Genomic DNA, 21,579 nt, shown 5'->3' with positions numbered 1-21,579 from the left:
GAAAAATTATACTTTCTAGCACTAGGAAAGAAAATAAGTTTCTGCACTAGGGAGAAAAATGATACTTTCTGATACTAGGAGGTAAAATCTCTTTCTCACTCTCTCTTTTCCTCTACTTTTCTCAAACCTAACGCATCAAACATTCCAACTCGAACAAAATAATACAAACCTAAACAAAAAACCACAAAAATAGATTCTCCGTAAAAGAAAATTGATGGTTAAATGAAATCGTACTTTTTTTTATTTCTAATTAATTTCCAAGTGAATGAAATCGTTTCTGCATTTGATTGGTAGGTGAGGGTGTGGTGGTGGGGGGGAGGAGGCTTGGATACAAGGAGGGAAATATTGTGTGGATTTAACGATGTGGAGGAAAACAATAAAATTCGTTCAAGTCGAAGGCGTAATTCAGCTCTTTCTTTGTCTCTCTCTCTCTCTCTCTTTCGATCCTTTGCCTCTCTCGTTCACGAAAGCTTTTTGTCATTCGAGTCGAAATAAGTCGAGACAAGAAGTCGCAAATTGGAGAAAGCGCAGAGTATAGAGAAAGAGAGAAATGTAGAAAGGGGGGTGGGAGGGGAGGGGGTACCACGCAGGTAGAACCAGTCGCGCTGTCGGTGGAAAGGAAAATAAACTCCATTCGATCGTGCGAGTTTATCGTTAAGCACTGACTGGCAAAGGGTTCTTCCATCTTTCAGTTTCAATTTTTTTTTTTTGTTTTGTTTTCTCCACTTTTTTTTTGCGACCTCACGAAAGCAACATAAAAATATATGTGATTGTTTAACTTTCCTCTACACGCGCATATAACGTATGGGTACCCTCCCCCCTCGTTGCCCCCCTCCTTCTCTTAAAGTAGAAAACTTTACCTCTCTCTCTCACTCTCTTTCCGTGTGCACACACTATAAACGACCAAGTTGACTCCCTTTTGTTGGGGGAAAATGTTTCATCCCGAGTTTGTAAACTCTCTTTTTAAAACGTTAAAAACTTGTGTGACCTTCATACCAAGCTGCTGTGTGCTATCATGTTTCCATGAAATAATGACTATTATTCTTTAGAATTTGAAATATTTCAATTTTTGTTTTCGGAGTGGGAAATAAATATTTTTAAAAAAATTAAAAATTTCTTTTCTCAATAAATATTATTCGGTAATTTATTGTTTGATATTAGTTTTTATATATTGATTTTTCGGGGAGCAGGGGGGGGGCAATGATTTCAAACCCCACGAAGCAAGGAATGCCTATATAATATGTCAGAGGAAAGTATAAGGGGTGCCTCACGGAAATGAGCAGTAATATTTTTTCCTTTCCAAGGACTTTTTCGCGTAAAAGTCGATATTGAGACGATTTATTCGTACTTCCGGTCGCCATCACTGTTGGTGAAAATTTTTTTTCCACAGCAATTTGAAAACTATAGTACATTGAAATATTTCTTGAAAATATTCATTTTGATTGTATTCTTTTTTTTTTGAATTTTTATTTCAAGACGACAAATTTAAATATAAGGAACAATTTTCTTTTTTTTGTAAATTATAAAATATAGAATCATTATCTTGATAACAATTTAGATGAATTTAAAAGACCAATTAAGATTCATCAAAGTCGTGTGTTGTGGTTATTAACCGGATGGAGGCAAAGCGCGTCAGCACGCGAACTCTTCCTGTCACATTTCCTACGTGAATCCCCACACCTTCTTCATTCATTCAACGCCCTCGCAGAAGTAAACCTCCTTTAGAAGTTTGCAAGGAAGTTTCATCAACACTGGTACTCACGTCTTAGAAAAGCACGTGACGAGCATTTATCTGACTTTTTTTTCAAAAAGAAAAAAGACCATGGACCAATTTTCCGAAAAGTCCATCCAACATTAATCATAGAGAGACACCTAAACTAATAACGAAAGGATATATATATATATATGATTAGATACATACATATATATAAATTGTGACGAAAAAAAAGTAGAATTGAAAAAAAAGAGGGAAACTGTGCTTTGTTACAACCAAGAGACTCGGGGAATTATCAAACATGCTATATACCTAAAGCCCTGGCGGCGACGTCCCGGTTTCGTGATGTTAATCAAAAAGTTTCATAACACGGAGATCGTGTCACCGCTTCGTAATGTCACACTGCTTCTTCACCGAGAGATGCCATGCTGTAAACACGTTCTAGAAGAGAAGTCCAATAAAGATTATGTTACAAAATATCAAGCTCCTAGATTGATAATGTCTGCAGAAAAAAAAAATGTGAAGAAAAAATGAACGCACGTTCCCGATGCAACTGAGTCACTATTATTGACATTAATTTCTTTATTATAGCTCATATCCTATCGCGAAAAAAGACTCATGGCATTTGTCAACAATTTACTTATGATCTTAAAAAAAAAGAGTTTTTAAAGACAAGGCCTTCTTATATGACTAATATAATCCCTAATAACACAAGATATCTTGGGATATATTGATAATATCCCGCAGATATCCTATAGGGATGTCCTATGGATATCAAAAGGATCTCTTAAGGATATCCAAAAAAAATCGGCGGTTTGGATATCCTTTGGATATCCCATGGATATCTAAGGATATTCCATGGATATCTAAGAATATCCACAGGATATCTTCTGGATATCTCTATAGACTTTCATAAATATCCTCCAGATATCCCATAAATATCGTCAGGATATCCCATAGATATCGTCAGGATATCCCACAGATATTTTCAGGATATTCTCAGTATATGTTCTGGATGTCAAGAAGATATTCTCAGGATACTGTTTTTAAAGTGATTATGAGACTACGAGTGAGAATATTCTGTGAATTAAATTTTATCCCGTGAATATCCTAAGAATATCCCACGGACATCCTGAGGATATCCCATGGATATCCTGCGATATAATATCCAATAGATATTTTGTGGATGTCTTAGGGATATCCTATGGTTGTCCTGTTGATGTCCCACAGACCGGCGGTTTGGATATCCTAGGGATATCCTATGGATATCCCAAAATATCCTGGGGACCATTCTAGGATATCGACCATTGATATGGATATCCTAGGGATATCCTTTTGTTATGAGGGTAAATTTTTACCGATAAAAATTAAAATTTAGATAAATTTTAAATTCATTAAAAATGACAAAATGGATATATTTCTTTTATCTTCAAGGAATTAAATTATTCTTTTTAAGAGTCTCTGGAACATGAAACAGTTTTATCTTCACTTTCTCACTGCGAGAATAAAAACGGTTAGTTAAAAAGAAATTGTATATAAATTAATGCAACAATAAAAATGTCTGCAGTGTGTTTCATTTTCTACATTAAATTCGCATATATACGATTGGTCGGGATAAAAAAGTTAATGAACATATTATCTGCATGAAAATAAAGGCCTGAAGGTGTAATTAAAGTATGGTATATAGTATGAAAATATCGATTAACGCGAAATTGGGCAATTAATATAAATGGGTCCTTGAAAGTAAAAAACCAAATGTATTTACTTTATAAATACTTTTTACAATTTAATTTTATCAAAATTCAAGAAATTTTGTGATTTTTTTTTTTTTTAATATCGCCTTATTCACTGCCTTTCTGTGCTTATTCACTGTATGTATATATATATATAAACTTCGGGATCGTTTCGATATCCTCTTGACGCGTGTTCGGTTTCTGATTATCGGAAAGTGATCCTGCCTCCTGTTCGGTAAGAGCAGCTCTCAGTTTCTCGAATATCCGCGATATACGATTTAAGATAGTGACTATAGGGTGGCTGCTGACATGTTCACACATTTAAATACCACCTTCGTGCCTCGTGCTCTTTATAATGGGGCGAGATATCTCCGTGGAGGCGAAGGTTACAAGATGGAATTTCAAAGCGACCCCATTTTCTAGCGATCCGCATCGTTTTTATAATATATATATATATATATATATATATACCACCGAAATAACTCGCTCCCATTGTTGCAATTTAATATTATTTTAATAAACGATTTTTTTAATTTTGATGGCTTTAAAGAATTTAAAGAAAAAAACAAAGGAACGAAAATGACACAACTCTTGGAATAAAAACGAAAAAACAATAACAATAAACCGTATTTTTACCTCTAGTGAGCAAAACGATAAGTTTTAGCACTAGGGAAAAAAATTATACTTTGTAGCAGTGGAAAGAAAAATAAGTTTTGGCACTAGGGAGAAAAATTATACTTTCTAGCACTAGGAACAAAAATGATAGTTTCAGCACTAGGGAGAAAAATTATATTTTCTACAACTAGAAACAAAAATGATAAATTTCAGCACTAGGGAGAAAAATTATACTTTCTAGCACTAGGAAAGAAAATAAGTTTCAGCACTAGGGAGAAAAATGATACTTTCTGACACTAGGAGGTAAAATCTCTTTCTCACTCTCTCTTTTCCTCTACTGTTCTCAAACCTAACGCATCAAACATTCCAACTCGAAACAAATAATACAAACCTAAACAAAAAACCACAAAAATAGATTCTCCGTAAAAGAAAATTGATGGTTAAATGAAATCGTACTTTTTTTTATTTCTAATTAATTTCCAAGTGAATGAAATCGTTTCTGCATTTGAGAAACATTTCAGAAACGAAAATGACACAACTCTTGGAATAAAAACGAAAAAACAATAACTAGCCTTTGTATACCTTTAAGGAACTTTATGACAAAAAAGATAACTGACAACGTTCTTCTAAATTTTTTTTTCTGTCAGTAAAAATTCAATATAAAAATTGAGATCTATTTATAATTCCCTTTTTTTCTCGGCGCAGAAATTTTTCTTCCTTTCAATTTTTCTCCCCTATATATATATATATAGTGGATGGTGACCCATTAGAGTTCGATTACCTCTAAATCGTGCGTGCTTCTCCCCTTCTCACTAAGGAGATAAATCATAGAAATTGTGATCGTTAATTTTGACAAATATTACACGTAGAGGTGTCAAAGGAAGAAGAAGAAGAAAAGAAAAAGAATAAAATTGGAGACGGTGATATTTTTCTTTCTTCACGGTCACGTTGAAATTAGTCTCCCTTTTTTAGAAGAGAGCTGTATATTAATAATTATTATTTGCTCAGACATCGATATAGTTTGTAGCCTGCATCGTAAAACATCAATTTCTTTACACACATATATATACGATCCGCTAAGTGAACAACAAGTTTCTCAAAGAGGGAAGTAAAAATTGAGCACCACGGGCGGTCCCTTGAAAATTGAATTTAAAAAGGAAGTTAAATTAACAAGACTGCAGTAGAAGAGTCTTACGACGAAATACAATTGGTTAAAAAATATTTAAAAGAATGAAAAAAAAAAATTTGTCGGGAAGTGTGGCTCTCATGTGATTCTAATGAAAATTTCACGCATTCAAATTACAAGAGCCAAGAACAAGTCAAGAACAGATGCGACAAAATCTCGCGCAGCTTCTAATTATACAAGTTTTCTTTCATTCTCAACAGAAGCTCATTAATTTCACCAGAGTCTATTTTTTTTTACACATTGAAATCTTAGCTAAAACTTATCTTTCTCATTAGAAACAAAAATCGTTTATAACATTTTTTTTCTATATATGTACTTCCTGAATTTCTAGTTATGTAATAAATGTCATATATAATGAAAAAAAAATTCTACGGGGGCAAAAAAAAAAATCGAAACAAAAGAGCCAAGCTCGTGACTGAAGGAAATTACATTTTTTTTTATCACACACACATACACTGTACTTAGTTTAATCGCAACTTAAAAGCGTTATCAGACTGCAAGTTGAGCTTGTAGAGTAGAGTACCTTGACATTTAGGAAAGATTATAACGTGACGATAATAAATGTAATAAGGGGTAGTTCTTAAGTTTGCGTTCCCTCGTGAAAATCGGTCATAACTGCTGTAGGCATCAATTTTTTTCAATCTTTGAAATTTAAAATCGTTTATAAACCTTAATGTAATACTTAACCAAACCTAAGCTAACCTAATACTTAACCAAACCTAACCTAACCTAATACTTAACCAAACCTAACCTAACCCAATACTTAACCAAACCTAACCTAACCTAATACTTAACCAAACCTAACCTAACTTAGTAGTTAACCAAACCTAACCTAACCTAATACTTAACCAAACCTAACCTAACCTAATACTTAACCAAACCTAACCTAACCTAGTACTTAACCAAACCTAACCTAATACTTAACCAAACCTAACCTAATACTTAACCAAACCTAACCTAACCTAGTAGTTAACCAAACCTAACCTAACCTAATACTTAACCAAACCTATAGAAACCTAACCTACAGTAACGTAACCTTCAGTAACCTAACCTAACTGTGTAATCTAATAGTTGAGCTAGGTAAAATCTGCTTAAACTGAAAAATGGGTTTTGTTTTGACAAAAAGCGTTTGGTTTGGTATTTAACCGAAATTTATTCTGTCGAGTCAACATAAAAAAGGTTGTTCGAACCAAACTTCAGTTAGGACAACAAAGATCCTTTTTTAATTTTGATTTTGTAAATTTAAGACAATGAAAATTTTGTTGAGGCTACAAATAAATTTTGGTTTAATACCAACTAAAATGTTTTAAGTGAGGCAACAAAAAATAGTTTCTTAAATACCAAAAAAATACAAATTAAATGGTATACCAATTGATTTTTGTTGTCAATACCAAACCCTTTTTTCAGTGATAAAATAATCATAAATGTCCCTAAATCCAAAATTAATAGATCCTAATCTGAATCGAGAATTTTTATTTTCGAAAATACAGAATTAGGTTGTGTTATCATTTGTGCCTACCCCTCTCATACCTCAGTATTGAAATCGGTACCCTTATCTCGCAATAGATTGCAGCTGAGCAAACGAAAGCTTGAAATCAACAACGGACCATTAGGAATTGGAGTGCGCGGTTAATAACTGTGCAAACTTGCAAAACCAAAGGCCATTGTGGCGTGTGCTTATTTGTATGCATTGAATGCACTCCACATATATATATATATATATCTCTCTCTCTCGAGAAAGGAAGGAGAAGGTGAAATCTTTTTCTCGTCCTCCTCGCGGTCAGAGTTTAACGAAGCTGTCAGCTTCCCTTTCAACAGTTATTCAAAATCTCTCCAAAAAAAAAACGATCCAACCGCAAATAAGATCGTTTCAAAAATAACAAATTGATCTTCATGACTAAATAAAGTAGAGAGAAATTCTTTTTGAAGATTATAATCTTTTTCATTTCCACGCTTATCGAAATGAAAAAGAAAATTAGGTTTCTAAAATTAGAAGAGTATTTTTTTTTTTTATAAAAAAGAGGGTCAGCAGTATATATACATATATGAATTCGTAGAAATTTGTCTGATGAGTAGACGTTAAAAGTGTATACCTATCACTCATCCTGAGCGCATACACACTTGACCGGAGAATGCCCATCTGCACAGTGGATCATTCTCTATTCAGTATTATATATGTATAATAAAGTCTCGATCATCATAGAGGCGCCAGAGCCGCGCGTGTTCAGCGTTCTGTTTCTGAGGCGCGTCTCGAGCTGCAAATTGGATGATCCCCCCTCTTTTCATTATATATATATACAACACCACTCGAAACGCATATCGAACGATTTTATTTCGACTCGCAACATATTTCCTGTTCAACATTAAATTTAAACTTGAAAAAAATTTTACTGGGAAACGAAAATAATATTGCATCGATTAATTTTAGTTTGGATTTTTTAAATATAATATTTGCTATACTAAAATTTTTTTCTGCCCTAATTTTTTTTCCCTCTATTTTCTCTCATTTTTCACTTTATTTTCGGTATAAGCTATACCCATAACGCCACATTTAAAACCCAATTACTCTTCTCTTTTCTCTTTCACACATATACAACGCTTACGTTTCTTTTTTAATTGGCTCTAATTTCAAGTTCGTTAGCTATTTTCAATTAGGATCTGCTTTAATTCAAAAAATCCGACGAGTAAATTGCATTTTTGCCTTGGAAAGAGAAGGATTTTGAGTTGACAACAAAATATTTTTTTACGCGCAAGGAATAATTTTTATTACGTGTGAACAAAATTTTGGTTGTTGGAAACTTTAATTATAAGGAAATTTTTATTAACAGAATCGAATCTCAGTTGGGACAATCATGCTTTGTTTAACACAATTGGACTTCAGTTGGTACAACCAAACGTTGCTGAACACCATTGAATTTTAGTTGGCACAACCAAACTTTGGTTAACACCATAAAATTTTAGTTAGCGCAACTAAACTTTAGTTAATGCAATCGAATTTCAGTTGGCACAACAAAATTTTAGTTAGCAAAATAAAATTTTGGTTAGTGCAACCAAACTTTGGTTAATCCAATTGAACTTCAGTTGGCATAACCAAAATTTCTGTTACAATGATTAAATTTTAGTTGGTACCAACCAAACTGTTGTTAACGCAATCAAACTTTAGCCTAACAAAATTTTGGTTGGCAAAATCAAATTTCAGTTGGCACAACAAAATTTTAGTTAGCAAAATAAAATTTTAGTTAGTGCAACCAAACATTGGTTAATCCAATTGAACTTCAGTTGGCAAAACCAAAATTTATGTTTCAATGATTAAATTTTAGTTGGTACAACCAAACTGTTGTTAACGCAAACTTTAGTTGGCCCAACAAAATTTTGGTTGGCAAAATCAAATTTCAGTTGATACAACCAAACTGGTTATCGCAATCAAACTTCAGTTGGCCCAACCGAACTTTGATACAACCGCGAAATAAATACCATTTAATTATAACCATTAATACCCAAATAATAATTATCCAATACCAGTAAATATTTATTTGATAATAAGTTACGGATTGTTTGAATCGGATAAATTTTTCTCTCACTGTAACAGATACAATAATTTTATTAACCGGATGAAATAAACTGTTTTGCAATTCATGTAAGGTGTCAGTTTGATATTCATAAAAGCGTATACTTTCGACACATATATATAGGAAATATCTGTCGGTGCAACAATAACGCATGTGTACCTCACGCGGAACCTTCGAAAATGCTTTGGGTCGTTTTTTATCCGGTATATGCGTTCGTTGAATGGTAAATAAAAAAAAGGGGTTGGATTGGGAGGATTCGTATTGTGTGGATCATTGTTCAAGTGAGGTGGTACATTTAGTTGCGTATATCAGAATATATATATATATATATATATATATATATATATTCAGACAACATCGAGTATATACCCAATACGGACCTACCTACACGTTATATCCAAGTAAGCTGTGTTGTTAATAATAGGAGGCGCATAAATCAAAGCTCCATTCATGTCTTTATTGCTCTATTAAATGGGACAGCTGGTGCCTGCCCCCGGGTGCTCAGGACCAACTCCCAGTTTCCCGGTCTCTCCTTCATAGGTACATTTGTCTCGGGCTGTAGGAGGAGAAGATCTACGTGTCGTCTATAAATTTATATCAAAAAACTATTCTCAAATAATTCGCTGCTACCATTCGATACGTGGACCAAAGGCTACAAATTTTAAAAATTGATGCTTCAATTTTTGTAGATTTTGGTTTATTTACTCTCACCTTTTATTAATTTTTAATTATTGGAACTGTTTTTGTTTCTCTAAGTAGAACTCTATACAACTCCTGATCAGTCGTAACAGATGATGGTTTGAAACTTCAGATTATTCTTACCTGAAACAAAAAAAAAAGAAAATCTGTTAATAATACATTCTATTTTATTAATTATTATAATATAATTACATAGAAGAATTTTTTTTAAATGACATGAATTTTAAATCCTTTTTTGCGGAAATGGCGCGATTTTAACGCGCGCCAGAGGGAAATGGAAATTGTCGAGCGCAGGACTAACAAAATTTAGGTCTGTCAATTTGGAAATCAGAGCTTGAGGGGCTTCGTAACTATCGTTACAGAGTCTCTAAACAGAAGGCAAGTTAGGTCCCTCTATATATGTATATGGTCGACGTTACTGTTGAATATGTATGAAATGGAGGCATTTACCTTTCGCGTGATATCTAGACAGACTGCTTTCGTTTCAATAAATAAGTGACTTTAGAAACGGATCGATATATAAATATAAAGTATATGTGTATATATATGTGTGTTCAGTGTATTCATAACCATTATGAATCACAAAATTTAGGACCCCCCACTATCGACACGCTCTGCGAAACATAATTTTTTTTTAAATAATCGTACATTTCGGCGAAATGCCCTCCTATAACAACTGTTATATACCTTCAATTCAATGACCTAAATTTCCCTTTAAATGGGCGCTGATCTTTGAGAACTTATTTTTCTAACATGTACCGCCCTCAAATTTGGAAAAATTCCTAATGATGAGCGTAACGCTTCACAACATATGTGTATGGACCACACTGCTTGATGACTGGTGAGAAAAATGGTAATGGCAAAACCGTTAAAAGAATTATACACAATGCTATTCTTAATAAATGATGTGTCCATTTTTCAATTTTCATTTTAGAGGGTATACCGAATCTAATTTACTGAGGTATCATTAATTTGAAAAAAAAAAAACTATAGAAATTAAAACTCATGAAAAGGAAAATATACGGAAAACGTGCAGATCCCGATCATTCGTGCTGGGAACCATCCTCTTAGATCTCTAATCGAGATATATGAAGAATCGATCGTGTCTTTGATCACGAGTGGAAACTCTCTCGCCTTGAATCATGAGATTCGATTCTTCTTCTTCTTCTTCTGTTATATATAACGGCGATTCTAACAGATATCTTCACGAATCGTTCTATTGAGAATAAGTAATAAAAAGGAGAAAAAAATATCTCTGCGGAATAAATTCGAAACGTTTATACGTACATTAAGAAAGTTGTAAAAGTTAATATCATCATCATTTCTGGAAAAAAAAGGAAGATATCATCAAAATCGATTTTTAAATCGAAGCATTTACTCTTTTTTTCTGAAGGTTTATTAGCTACTTAGTCGTTATTAATACAGAATGCTTTTCATTCAGTGGCGCGGCATACGTTACGAATCGCACACGCTGTGAATTAATAAGCGAGCTCTTGGAACATTTGAGATGAGGAAAAGAAGGACTATATATATAGAGAGAGAAAGATATGGAAGGGCGAAGAGTATGTGCAAGAGAGGAGAGAATTGAATCCTGCTGGGACGACCGAATGGAGCAGTGGGGCGTGCATAATGCGGGGCAGCTGAAACCAGAGCCTGGAGGGACCCCTAAAACTTACATGCACATACTCTCTGTCATCTATTGTACCACACATTATATATTGTATAAAGAACGCAATGAGAACACGAGTGACTTCCTCTGAGGCTGTATAAGCCACTTTAGGTGACTTTTGCTATACCAATGCAATGCAGTGTACGCGTGGATGGTCAACTTTTAAAGAATATAAAACAGCCCTTACTTCAATCTTTTAATACTCATGGTACCCCATTATCACTTATTACCCCAGGTTCAGTCTCCTGTTTTTTTTTCCGTGTCACTGATGCTTTCGATATATATCCACTTTTCTTTTTTCCTTCCACTAGATTCAATTTCTCTTGTCGTGTTGCTCTATAATCCAATAGATTCAATGGGATTATTAGTGACACTTTGTGTAAAAGTGTTTGGGAACGCAGGTGTGCTTGTTTATTCGTACATGAATAGTTTGGCACGATAGGAACGCAAGTACTCATGGAACATTAATTTCTTGGTGCATATGTACCTAAGTGCACAAGTACTTTAGTACCCAAGTCCTTAAGTGCATAAGTATCTTAGTACATAAGTACTTCATTACCTTGGTACACTAGTACCTATTTTCGTACCACTAGTACAATTTTAGTACACTAGTACCTTAGTCCATAAGTACTTTATTACATTGGTACATAAGTACTTTAGTAATTGATACATAAGTACTTTATTACATAGGTACTTAAGTACTTTGGTACCTTAGAACATAAGTACATTTGTACCTTAGTACATAAGTACTTTGGTACCTTGAACATAAGTACATTTGTACCTAAGTACAGAAGTACTTTGGTACCTTGAACATAAGTAAATTTGTACCTAAGTACAGAAGTACTTTGGTACCTTGAACATAAGTACATTTGTACCTTAGTACATAAGTACTTTGCTACCTTGAATATAAGTACATTTGTACCTTAGTACATAAGTACTTTGGTATCTTAAACATAAGTACATTTGTACCTTAGTACATAAATACTTAAGTATACTAGTACTTTAGTACATAAGTACTTTGGTACATAAGTACATTTGTACCTTAGTACATAAATACTTAAGTATACTAGTACTTTAGTACATAAGTACTTTGGTACATTATTACACTTGTACTTTAGTATACTAGAACCTTAGTGCACTAGTACCTTTGTACATTAGTACCGTAGTACACGAGTTCCTTAGTACACTTGTACGTTAGTACACTACTACCTTAGTACCCTAGTACTGTAGTACACTAGTACTTTGGTAGACTAGTACCTTAGTGCCCTATTACTGTAGTGCACTAGAACTTTGATTCACTAGTATCATAGTACATTCGTACCTTGGTACACTAGTACCTTAGTGCCCTATTACTGTAGTGCACTAGTATCTTAGTACATTCGTACCTTGGTACACTAGTACCTTAGTATAGTAGTCCTTTAGTACAGTAGTAATTTAGTACAGCAGTACTTTGGTACAGTAGTCCTTTAGTACAGTAGTACTTTAGTACAGTAGTACATTAGTACAGTTGTACTATAGTACAGTAGTACTTTAGTACAGTAGTACTTTAGTACAGTAGTACTTTAGTACAGTAGTACTTTAGTACAGTAGTACTTTAGTACAGTAGTACTTTAGTACAGTAGTACCTTGGTACAGTTGTACCTTGGTACAGTTGTACTTAAGTACACTAGTACTTTAGTACTTCGGTACTTTGGAATATAAGTACATGGATACTGTAGTGTCTAAAGTATTACATCTGTTCAAATAAGTACAAAAATTCTCTCAATTGTGAAACAAAATCCGAATAGGTAAAAATTCATTTTCATAAAATTCATATATATGAAACGATCAACTGCTCTTGACACAAGTGCGTTTTAGAAGAGATTCGGGAATTATTTGACTTTCTTTTATTCTTCGTTGGCTCAATAGGGTCGATGATGACCCCTACAATATATATTGAGAGAGAGAGAAAAAAATGCGAGGGTGTCTTTTGAAAGAAAGAGAGTACGGTAACGAGTTATAGGTTTTTGAATGTAGCCGCTTGTTTTTTTGAAACGAGAGAAAGAGTGGAATATATATATATATATAGAGGCAGAGACACAGAAAGAGAGAGAGAGAGTAAACGGAATGGGTGCACAATGAAAATAGTGTGACACTCGTCGCATTGTCCACCATGAAAACTTTCCGCTTGACGTTTCCATTCGTTTCTCGCAAAAGCTGCGCGACGCTCTTTTTTTTCCCCTCCTGCAAGGCAAAAATGTTTAAAGAGATTAAACTGCAACAACACGAACCTCTAACTACAAACAATAGCTTTTTTCCAGAATGTCTCTTGGGTTTTTTTTTTCTCTCTCTTTCTCTCTCTCTTGATATAAATCTCGACTTGGTTTAATTACTTTGTGATTACTATTGTTTAGTATAATTATAGATCAATTTGAAGAAATGTAAAATTAAGAAAAAAGATAAGAAAAAATGAAAAAGAAATGAAAAAATAAAACAGATATTTATAAGAAAGGTAATCTAAAGGAATGTTAAATTTAACAAATTTTTCATTTCACAAACCCATCTGTTAGAAGGATATTGCCATTGTCTGGATAGAAAACTGTTATGCCCAAGGCTATCGGAGGGGTTCAACTTTCATTCGGACTTATTATTTGAACAGGACGTCGTCCCCCACTTTGCTTAAAAACGTTTAACCGTCTCTGGGCTCCAACCGCGCGCGAATACATTTTAAACCAATGAAAATCTTGCGTCTTCACGGGGCGCTTTTGCGATTACGACCCTCACAGGAGTCAACTATATAAACCACCGATTTCAAATCAGGAACTTCGGGTCTCATTGTTTGTAAATCGTAAAAGCCAAGTCCCTCTATTGGTGGGGAACGTCTTCCACTTTTGCTTTATAGATATCTCTCTGGCAGAGTTTGTCAAAACTTTCCCATATTGAATGAAAGGTGCTTGGCGCATCTTTGACAAAAGAAATTTTTTATTGGGTCATTTCATTTATACAGCAGAGAATTCAGTTTCTATTTTAGATATTTCTGATAAAAAAAATGATATCTAGGTTTGAATAATTATATTTTAAATCTTTTGTTTAATTTTATAAGATTATATCCGGTAATAATCCAATCACCCTCGAGGCACGTGCCATTTTCTAAACTGACATTTCTTGAGACTGGCAATTTTCGCTAATTGTGCAGCGCGCACCTTATATAAAGTGCGCGCGAAGGAAATTAGGTGGCAAAAGAAAAAGGGGGATATCTCCCCCAAAAAGTATGCGATTCATAACCTATCAAAAAAGTTTCAAAGAACTTTACCCCTTTTTAAACGTTCGCGCACGACCCTTATCTTTACCAAGGATCACACTATGGGGAGGGTTATAAAAGCAATCCAGGTGGCGTAATTGGATTAAACCTGCCTTGTCGACTTTAATCAAGGTGATGGGATCGAACGCTGATCTTGAATAACGGGGATAGGGAAAGAGAGCGAGAGAGAGAGAGAGAGGAGAGGACAATGCCTACGTCTTCCGTTTGGAATACCGAAGGCAAACACGAGTGCATGGGCTATGAATCAAAGAGACCCGTTTCACAAACTCGGTTCCTTCCCTCGGGGATCAAAGACTATTCTTTGTATTCTGAAAGAAAAATTTTTTTTTAGTAAACGTTTTCTGCATTTCCAGTCTATTTACTTATTAAAAGTTTCATAAGGCCTTTTTTTACTATGTTAAACATTACCAAAGTGGATCTTTTTAAGAATGAGATAAAAAAAAAATAATAATAAATACGTTTTCATAGAAAATAAACCTGCAGCATCATTTATTATATATATATATTATTAAAAATACAGAAAGAGTATGAAAAGACGACTTTCTTTGGAATCAGTTTTTTAATTTTCATTGAAGGATGTGGGAGAAACAAGCTTTAGATGAGCTGATGTTAATTTGCGATACTCCTACCAAAGTTGTATCATCATCAAGGCGACATTGAAACTAAATCTCAAGAGTCCGGATAAAAGTTTTTCGTGAAAAGAAAAAGGGTTCTCTGTATCGAGAAAGAGAGTGAGAGGGAGAGAGAACCAAATGAAAATGTACGCCCCAATGGAATAATTCATCGTTGAATTTCAAGCTTCTTAAAAAAGAACGAATAGGATGCTTATTTTATTTAAAACCCTCTAAACGGGATATTTTTACGAATAATTCAAAATATTAAAATGATGATTAAAATTTTTAATAGATATTGTTTTTATTTCTATCCCATATATATATATAGTACACTAGTACCTATTTTCGTACTACTAGTACAATTTTAGTACACTAGTACCTTAGTCCATAAGTATTTTATTACATTGGTACATAAGTACTTTAGTAATTGATACATAAGTACTTTATTACATAGGTACTTAAGTACTTTGGTACCTTAGAACATAAGTACATTTGTACCTTAGTACATAAGTACTTTGTACCTTGAACATAAGTAGATTTGTACCTTAGTACATAAGTACTTTGGTACCTTAAACATAAGTACATTTGTACCTTAAACATAAGTACATTTGTACCTTCGTACATAAATACTTAAGTATACTAGTACTTTAGTACATAAGTACTTTGGTACATTATTACACTAGTACCCTAGTACTTTAGTATACTAGAACCTTAGTGCACTAGTACCTTTGTACATTAGTACCGAAGTACACTAGTTTTTTAGTACACTAGTACGTTAGTACACTACTACCTTAGTGTCCTAGTACTGTAGTACACTAGTAGTTTGGTACACTAGTACCTTAGTGCCCTAGTACTGTAGGGTACTAGTACTTTGGTGCACTAGTATCTTAGTACATTCGTACCTTGGTACACTAGTACCTTAGTACAGTAGTACTTTAGTGCAGTAGTACTTTAGTGCAGTAATACAGAGGTACTTTAGTGCAGTAGTACTTTAGTACAGTAGTACTTTAGTACAGTAGTACTTTAGTACAGTAGTACTTTAGTACAGTAGTACTTTAGTTCAGTAGTACTTTAGTGCAGTAGTACTTTAGTGCAGTAGTACTTTAGTTCAGTTGTACTTTAGTACAGTTGTACTTTAGTACAGTTGAACTTTAGTACAGTTGTACTTTAGTACAGTAGTACTTTAGTACACTAGTACCGTGGTACATTCGTACCTTGATACAGTTGTACTTAAGTACACTAGTACTTTAGTACTTCGGTACTTTGGAATATAAGTCCATGGATACTTTTACTAATAATTCAAAATATTATAATGATGATGTTAAGATGTTTAAAATTTTTAATAGATATTGTTTTTATTTCTATCCCATATATATAGAGTAGCAAATAGAAACTTGGTTGCTAAAAAACACAAAATCTTAAGTAAAACCAAGAAAGGAGGATTTGAAGAAAAAAAAATTAAAATTCATCTCCTGAATATTTCTGCATTTAAAAATAATTCTATAGGGGGAATATAATCCGCACAAGTTTCAGTTACTCACGTATAGCAAATGGTATATGTGCGCGGAAATAAAGGAAAATTGTCATAATGGAGAGATTTTGAAATGGTCGATTCATTATATGCGATAGTAAACAATAATAACAATTAATAGAAATAAAGTGGTAAATGCTGTATTCCTTTCCGCGAGAAAGTTTTGTCATATAAACAATTGTCTACATCTCGCGTTATGTATATATATAAAAGGTAGTTGAGAGATATTCTAAACGGATAACAGAAATAAATAGTTGGGAAACTTGTATAAACAAGTGGTATAGGTATAAAAGGAATGCGTATCCGGCAAATGACAATCTTTTTCGCTGGCTTTCATATATGTATATATATATATACAAAAACTAGCTCGCTAGAAAGTATTTTTCATCTATAAAACAGATCAGCTTAATGATATCAAGACTGAGAGAAACTTGCTTTAAGATGATTATTATATCTGATAGCCATTATATATAAACTCATCGTTTAATACTTGATCAACATGAAAATTACGGAATTTTTATCCATGGACCAAGTTTACAGTAAATGATCTTTAATTTTGTTTCTTTACTTTTTTATTGGATTTAATTCGTCTCTTGTTAGTTCCACTAGTTTTTTTTTTAACTTCTCCTATAAGGAGGAATCAGGGTTTATACAATTTTACAGTACAGTGGTAATTAATTAGGATTATTCATTCAGAAGGGATATATATAACAAGTAGCCATAAAATGACTCTTCCTCCTTCTCTAAAGTATAAGGAAATATTAACCTAGAACATAACCAACTGGAACGACGTCGCTCCGGCTCATGAAACATTAAGTGGGATCGTAATGGGAAAATCCTGGGTCGCGTGGCCGTTTGCGGTGTACCGAAGGGCTCATTCGAATTACCGTGTTCCACATGGAAGAAGAAAATGGTTACCCTTTTAATGCATGCCTTTGTGTATGTACGTTACGTTTCTTGCATACAAAAATCAAAAAAAAAGGGTGTCGAACCACATTGCGGATGAGTTTTACCAAAGATTTTGAATAAAAAGAATGATATGAAACAAAAAACTGGAGTAGAAAAGAAAGTAAGAGTTTTATGTACCCTCAATGTGGACTAACCCCTTAAACAGAGAAAGAGAAATAAAGAGAGAGAGAGAGAGAGAAAGAATAAGCCCTCATTCCGTATTCCATTTTGTTCTCGTATTCTCTTTGCTCCTCACTCATCAGCCATTGTCTACTTTTCCCATAGCGCCGACGACACGGTCCACCAGTCTAATTATCTGACGTGGGACTTGTGGGCTCTCACCACTTTTGGTGAACGTGTTGCTAATTGACGTAACACGCGGTTTCGACCGATATATGCAAACAGGCCAGTGTCTGCTTTTACGACTCCAAAAAGAGAGGAAAAAAGCGAACAGGATTTCGTCGATTATGAAAGTGAAAAGGAGGAGAAGAGGAAAAAAAAAAAAAAAGTCCTGCCCTAGGCGATGAATAAATGAACAGTGATTCTCAATGAACATTTTTACAAATTTCGTTACTCAACAATAAATTTCAGTAACATTACCTCAATATTGCCACTATTTTCTTAGAAAATAAATTTTATTTTCCACATAAATTTGAAAGTTACAAAAAGTGTATTTGATCCCAATTGAATGTTCAGAGATCTCTAAAAATATATATATACCATACACGTCAGGTGTATCAAGAAAAGGTGTATATAATGTTCACTTACATACTTTATGCTTCGCCGTCGGCAAATCTTACCAAGAAAATCAGACTAGAACTATATATATATATATATGAAAAGACGTGTCACGCAAAGCTTCTTTATATAAAAAGTTCCGACATTGAGAAAAAATTTTTCCAACTTTGAAATACACCTTTTTTGTATTTCAGTAGAAACGAATTTGTAAAAAATTTGTAATTAATTTAAAATTTTAATTTTAGAAAATTTCATCTTTAAATAAAAATTGACGCAGTACACCGCAATTTATGTCTGGGAATATATTTTCCAGAAATTGTTCATGAAAAAAAAAATCCTATATTTTTCCATTACGTGTGACAGTTTTTTATTTGATTTATTGATGTTTTAGTTTTTTGGTTTCAGGAAGACGACGAGAACGACATAAAAATGCATCTTTGCGCCGATAAAATATCGAAATGGTGTATTGGGTTTTTGCTATATGGAGAAAACCGAAATCCTCGCTTTTATATATCAGGATTGTGTGCGGAGAAGGTGCGCATACAGGAAGCCAAACGCGTTCTCGGGGATATATATCGAATCCAAAAAGGTGCATAGCAGAAACGACGACGACGACGACGACGACAACGCGGTATCGTTGCCACAGGTAAGCCATTCAAATTTATGATCGGTTTAGTCCAACCATTGAATCAATTTCAAAACATTAATACCAACGCGCGAGAAATTTAAAGTTTCTGTATTTATTAGCATTATTTGAAATAAGGTTAACAAACAATTGTGATTTTTTGCGAATCATTGTCTGGTTAAAAATTTGCTTGAAAATTGTGGATTTTGAACAGATATTTAGCTAATTGTAAGTGTTAGATAAATTTTAGGTAATTTTTTGGTTATGTAAAAATAAGTGAAATTTTAATGAACCGGAACCATAGAAACCGGTATCATAGCAAAACCAGTACCATAGCAAAACCGGTAACAGCAAAACCGGTACCATAGAAACCGGTACAATATCCAAACCAGTACCATACTAAAACCGGAACCATAGAAACCGGTACCATAGCCAAATCGGTACCATAGCCAAACCAGTACAATACCAAAACCGGTACCATAGAAACCGGTACCAAAACCAAACTAGTATCATACCAAAACCGGTACCATAACCAAATGGATACCATAGAAACCGGTACCATAGCCAAACCAGACCCATAGCAAAACTGGTAACAGCAAAACCGGTACCATATCCAAACCAGTACCATATTAAAACCGGAACCATAGAAACCGATACCATAGCCAAACCAGTACAATACCAAAACCGGTACCATAGAAACCGGTACTAAAACCAAACTAGTATCATACCAAAATCGGTACCATAACCAAATGGATACCATAGAAACCGGTATCATAGCCAAACCAGTATCATACCAAAACCGGAACCATAGAAACCGGTACCATAGCCAAACTAGTACCATAGCAAAACTGGTAACAGCAAAACCGGTACCATATCCAAACCAGTACCATACTAAAACCGGAACCATAGAAACCGGTACCATAGCCAAACCAGTACAATACCAAAACCGGTACCATAGAAACCGGTACCAAAACCAAACTAGTATCATACTAAAACCGGAGCCATAGAAACCGGTACCATAGCCAAATCGGTACCATAGCCAAACCAGTACAATACCAAAACCGGTACCATAGAAACCGGTACCATAGCCAAATGGATACCATAGAAACCGGTATCATAGCCAAACCAGTATCATATCAAATCCGGAACCATTGAAACCGGTACCATAGCCAAACCAGTACAATACCAAAATCGGTACCATAGAAACCGGTACCAAAGCCAAACTAGTATCATACCAAAACCGGTACCATAGCCAAATGGGTACCATAGAAACCGGTACCATAGCCAAACCAGTATCATACCAAAACCAGTACCATAACCAAATAGGTACCATAGGAATCGGTACCATAGCCAAACCAGTACTATACCAAAACCGGTACCATAGAAAAACCGGTTCCATAACCTAATCGGTACCATAGCCAAACCAGTATCATACTAAAACCGGTACCATAGCAAAACCGGAACCATAGAACCCAGTACCATAGCCAAATCGGTGCCATAGCATAACCGGTATCAAAGCAACTGTTTTTTTTTCTTTAACAACAATTGCTAAAGAAACCCTGCAATGGAGGCAGTATAAAATAGTTTGTTTAGCAAACAAAATTAACTAGATTAATATAAATTGTAGTAAGAATAAAATAAAATGAAATATATTTTCGACAAATTTTTTTTGATTTAGTTTCTAATTTATTATTTGAATTTGATTTTAATCGCCTAGTGCGAGAGGCGCCTCTGTGTGCATAGAGAGAGGTTTATTATTTTTTATATGCCACACGGTCTAAACGGACGGCGCGGTCCACTCTCTCTGCTTTTTCTCCGCTTTAGCCCGCGCAAAATCGGTTCGTAAATCACCGTTCGTACCCGTATAGTTTGATAGTCACTTCCGCCGTGTATATAGCATGCTGCTCGGCCTATAACGGACAATTAACGCCAATCCTATAATTCTTCACGGATATATAAGGTTCGTTATTTTGAAATTTATTTTGTTTTGTTTTTTTTTTTTTTTTTTTGAAATGCGAATATAAAAAGGACTCGCGCACAAACAGAAACAGGACGTGACATGTTTCCCCACCTCTATTCTCTTGTGCCAATTTTTTGTCCATGAACCAAAACACATAAACGCAAAACGAAACAGCGGGCGTCCATTGCGGGTTACGATTCACCAGCTGGTACGGACAAATTTAATGGCAGGGGGTCCCGTCGTGCACCTGATTGCGGGACATCCATCTGCGTCCGACGATATACTGTATATGTATATATATATACACATGGAAGGTGCAGAAACCGCGCTCTGAAAATCGTCAACACAATACGCGTGCCACTGTTGAGATAATGGGTTTCTAATTGCTTGACCAAGAGAAAGAGGGATGATGAGTCTAGAGGGGGGTAGAAAATTATCTAAAACCGCAACTTTCTTTTTTTGAATTTGGATTTTTTGTTTTTCCCTAAGTACATATATATATATAAATGATTCAATAATGGAAAATGAAAACATGAAATTGGAATTTATTGCACTGCTACTATATTTCCATTAACACACAAGACGTCATGCAAACTTTATGATTATGAGAGTAAAGGCACAGGACTTAAATTTATGAAGGGAATAAATTCTCCTGGTCTATTTGATTTGCATCTGAA

General features: G+C 34.3%; 2 protein-coding genes across 2 annotated transcripts in view; one reads left to right on the top strand and one right to left on the bottom strand.

Annotated features, from left to right (window-relative positions):
• Positions 1-21,579, bottom strand: part of LOC127281960 (discoidin domain-containing receptor 2-like) — a 98,444-nt gene that overhangs the window by 67,456 nt on the left and 9,409 nt on the right. The gene's annotated exons all lie outside the window — the stretch shown is intronic.
• Positions 18,727-21,579, top strand: part of LOC127281957 (discoidin domain-containing receptor tyrosine kinase B) — a 395,594-nt gene continuing 392,741 nt past the window's right edge. The window contains exon 1 of the mRNA XM_051305982.1: positions 18,727-18,963. The gene's annotated coding sequence lies outside the window, so the exon portion shown is untranslated. The remainder of the gene's footprint in view (positions 18,964-21,579) is intronic.

Source organism: Leptopilina boulardi, unplaced genomic scaffold, assembly GCF_019393585.1.
Source record: "Leptopilina boulardi isolate dan_hultmark-lab unplaced genomic scaffold, ZJU_Lbou_2.1 LbouV2_278, whole genome shotgun sequence".
NCBI classification, from domain to species: domain Eukaryota; kingdom Metazoa; phylum Arthropoda; class Insecta; order Hymenoptera; family Figitidae; genus Leptopilina; species Leptopilina boulardi.
Note: the sequence above shows the minus strand (reverse complement) of the source record. Positions and strands in the feature narration are given on the sequence as shown.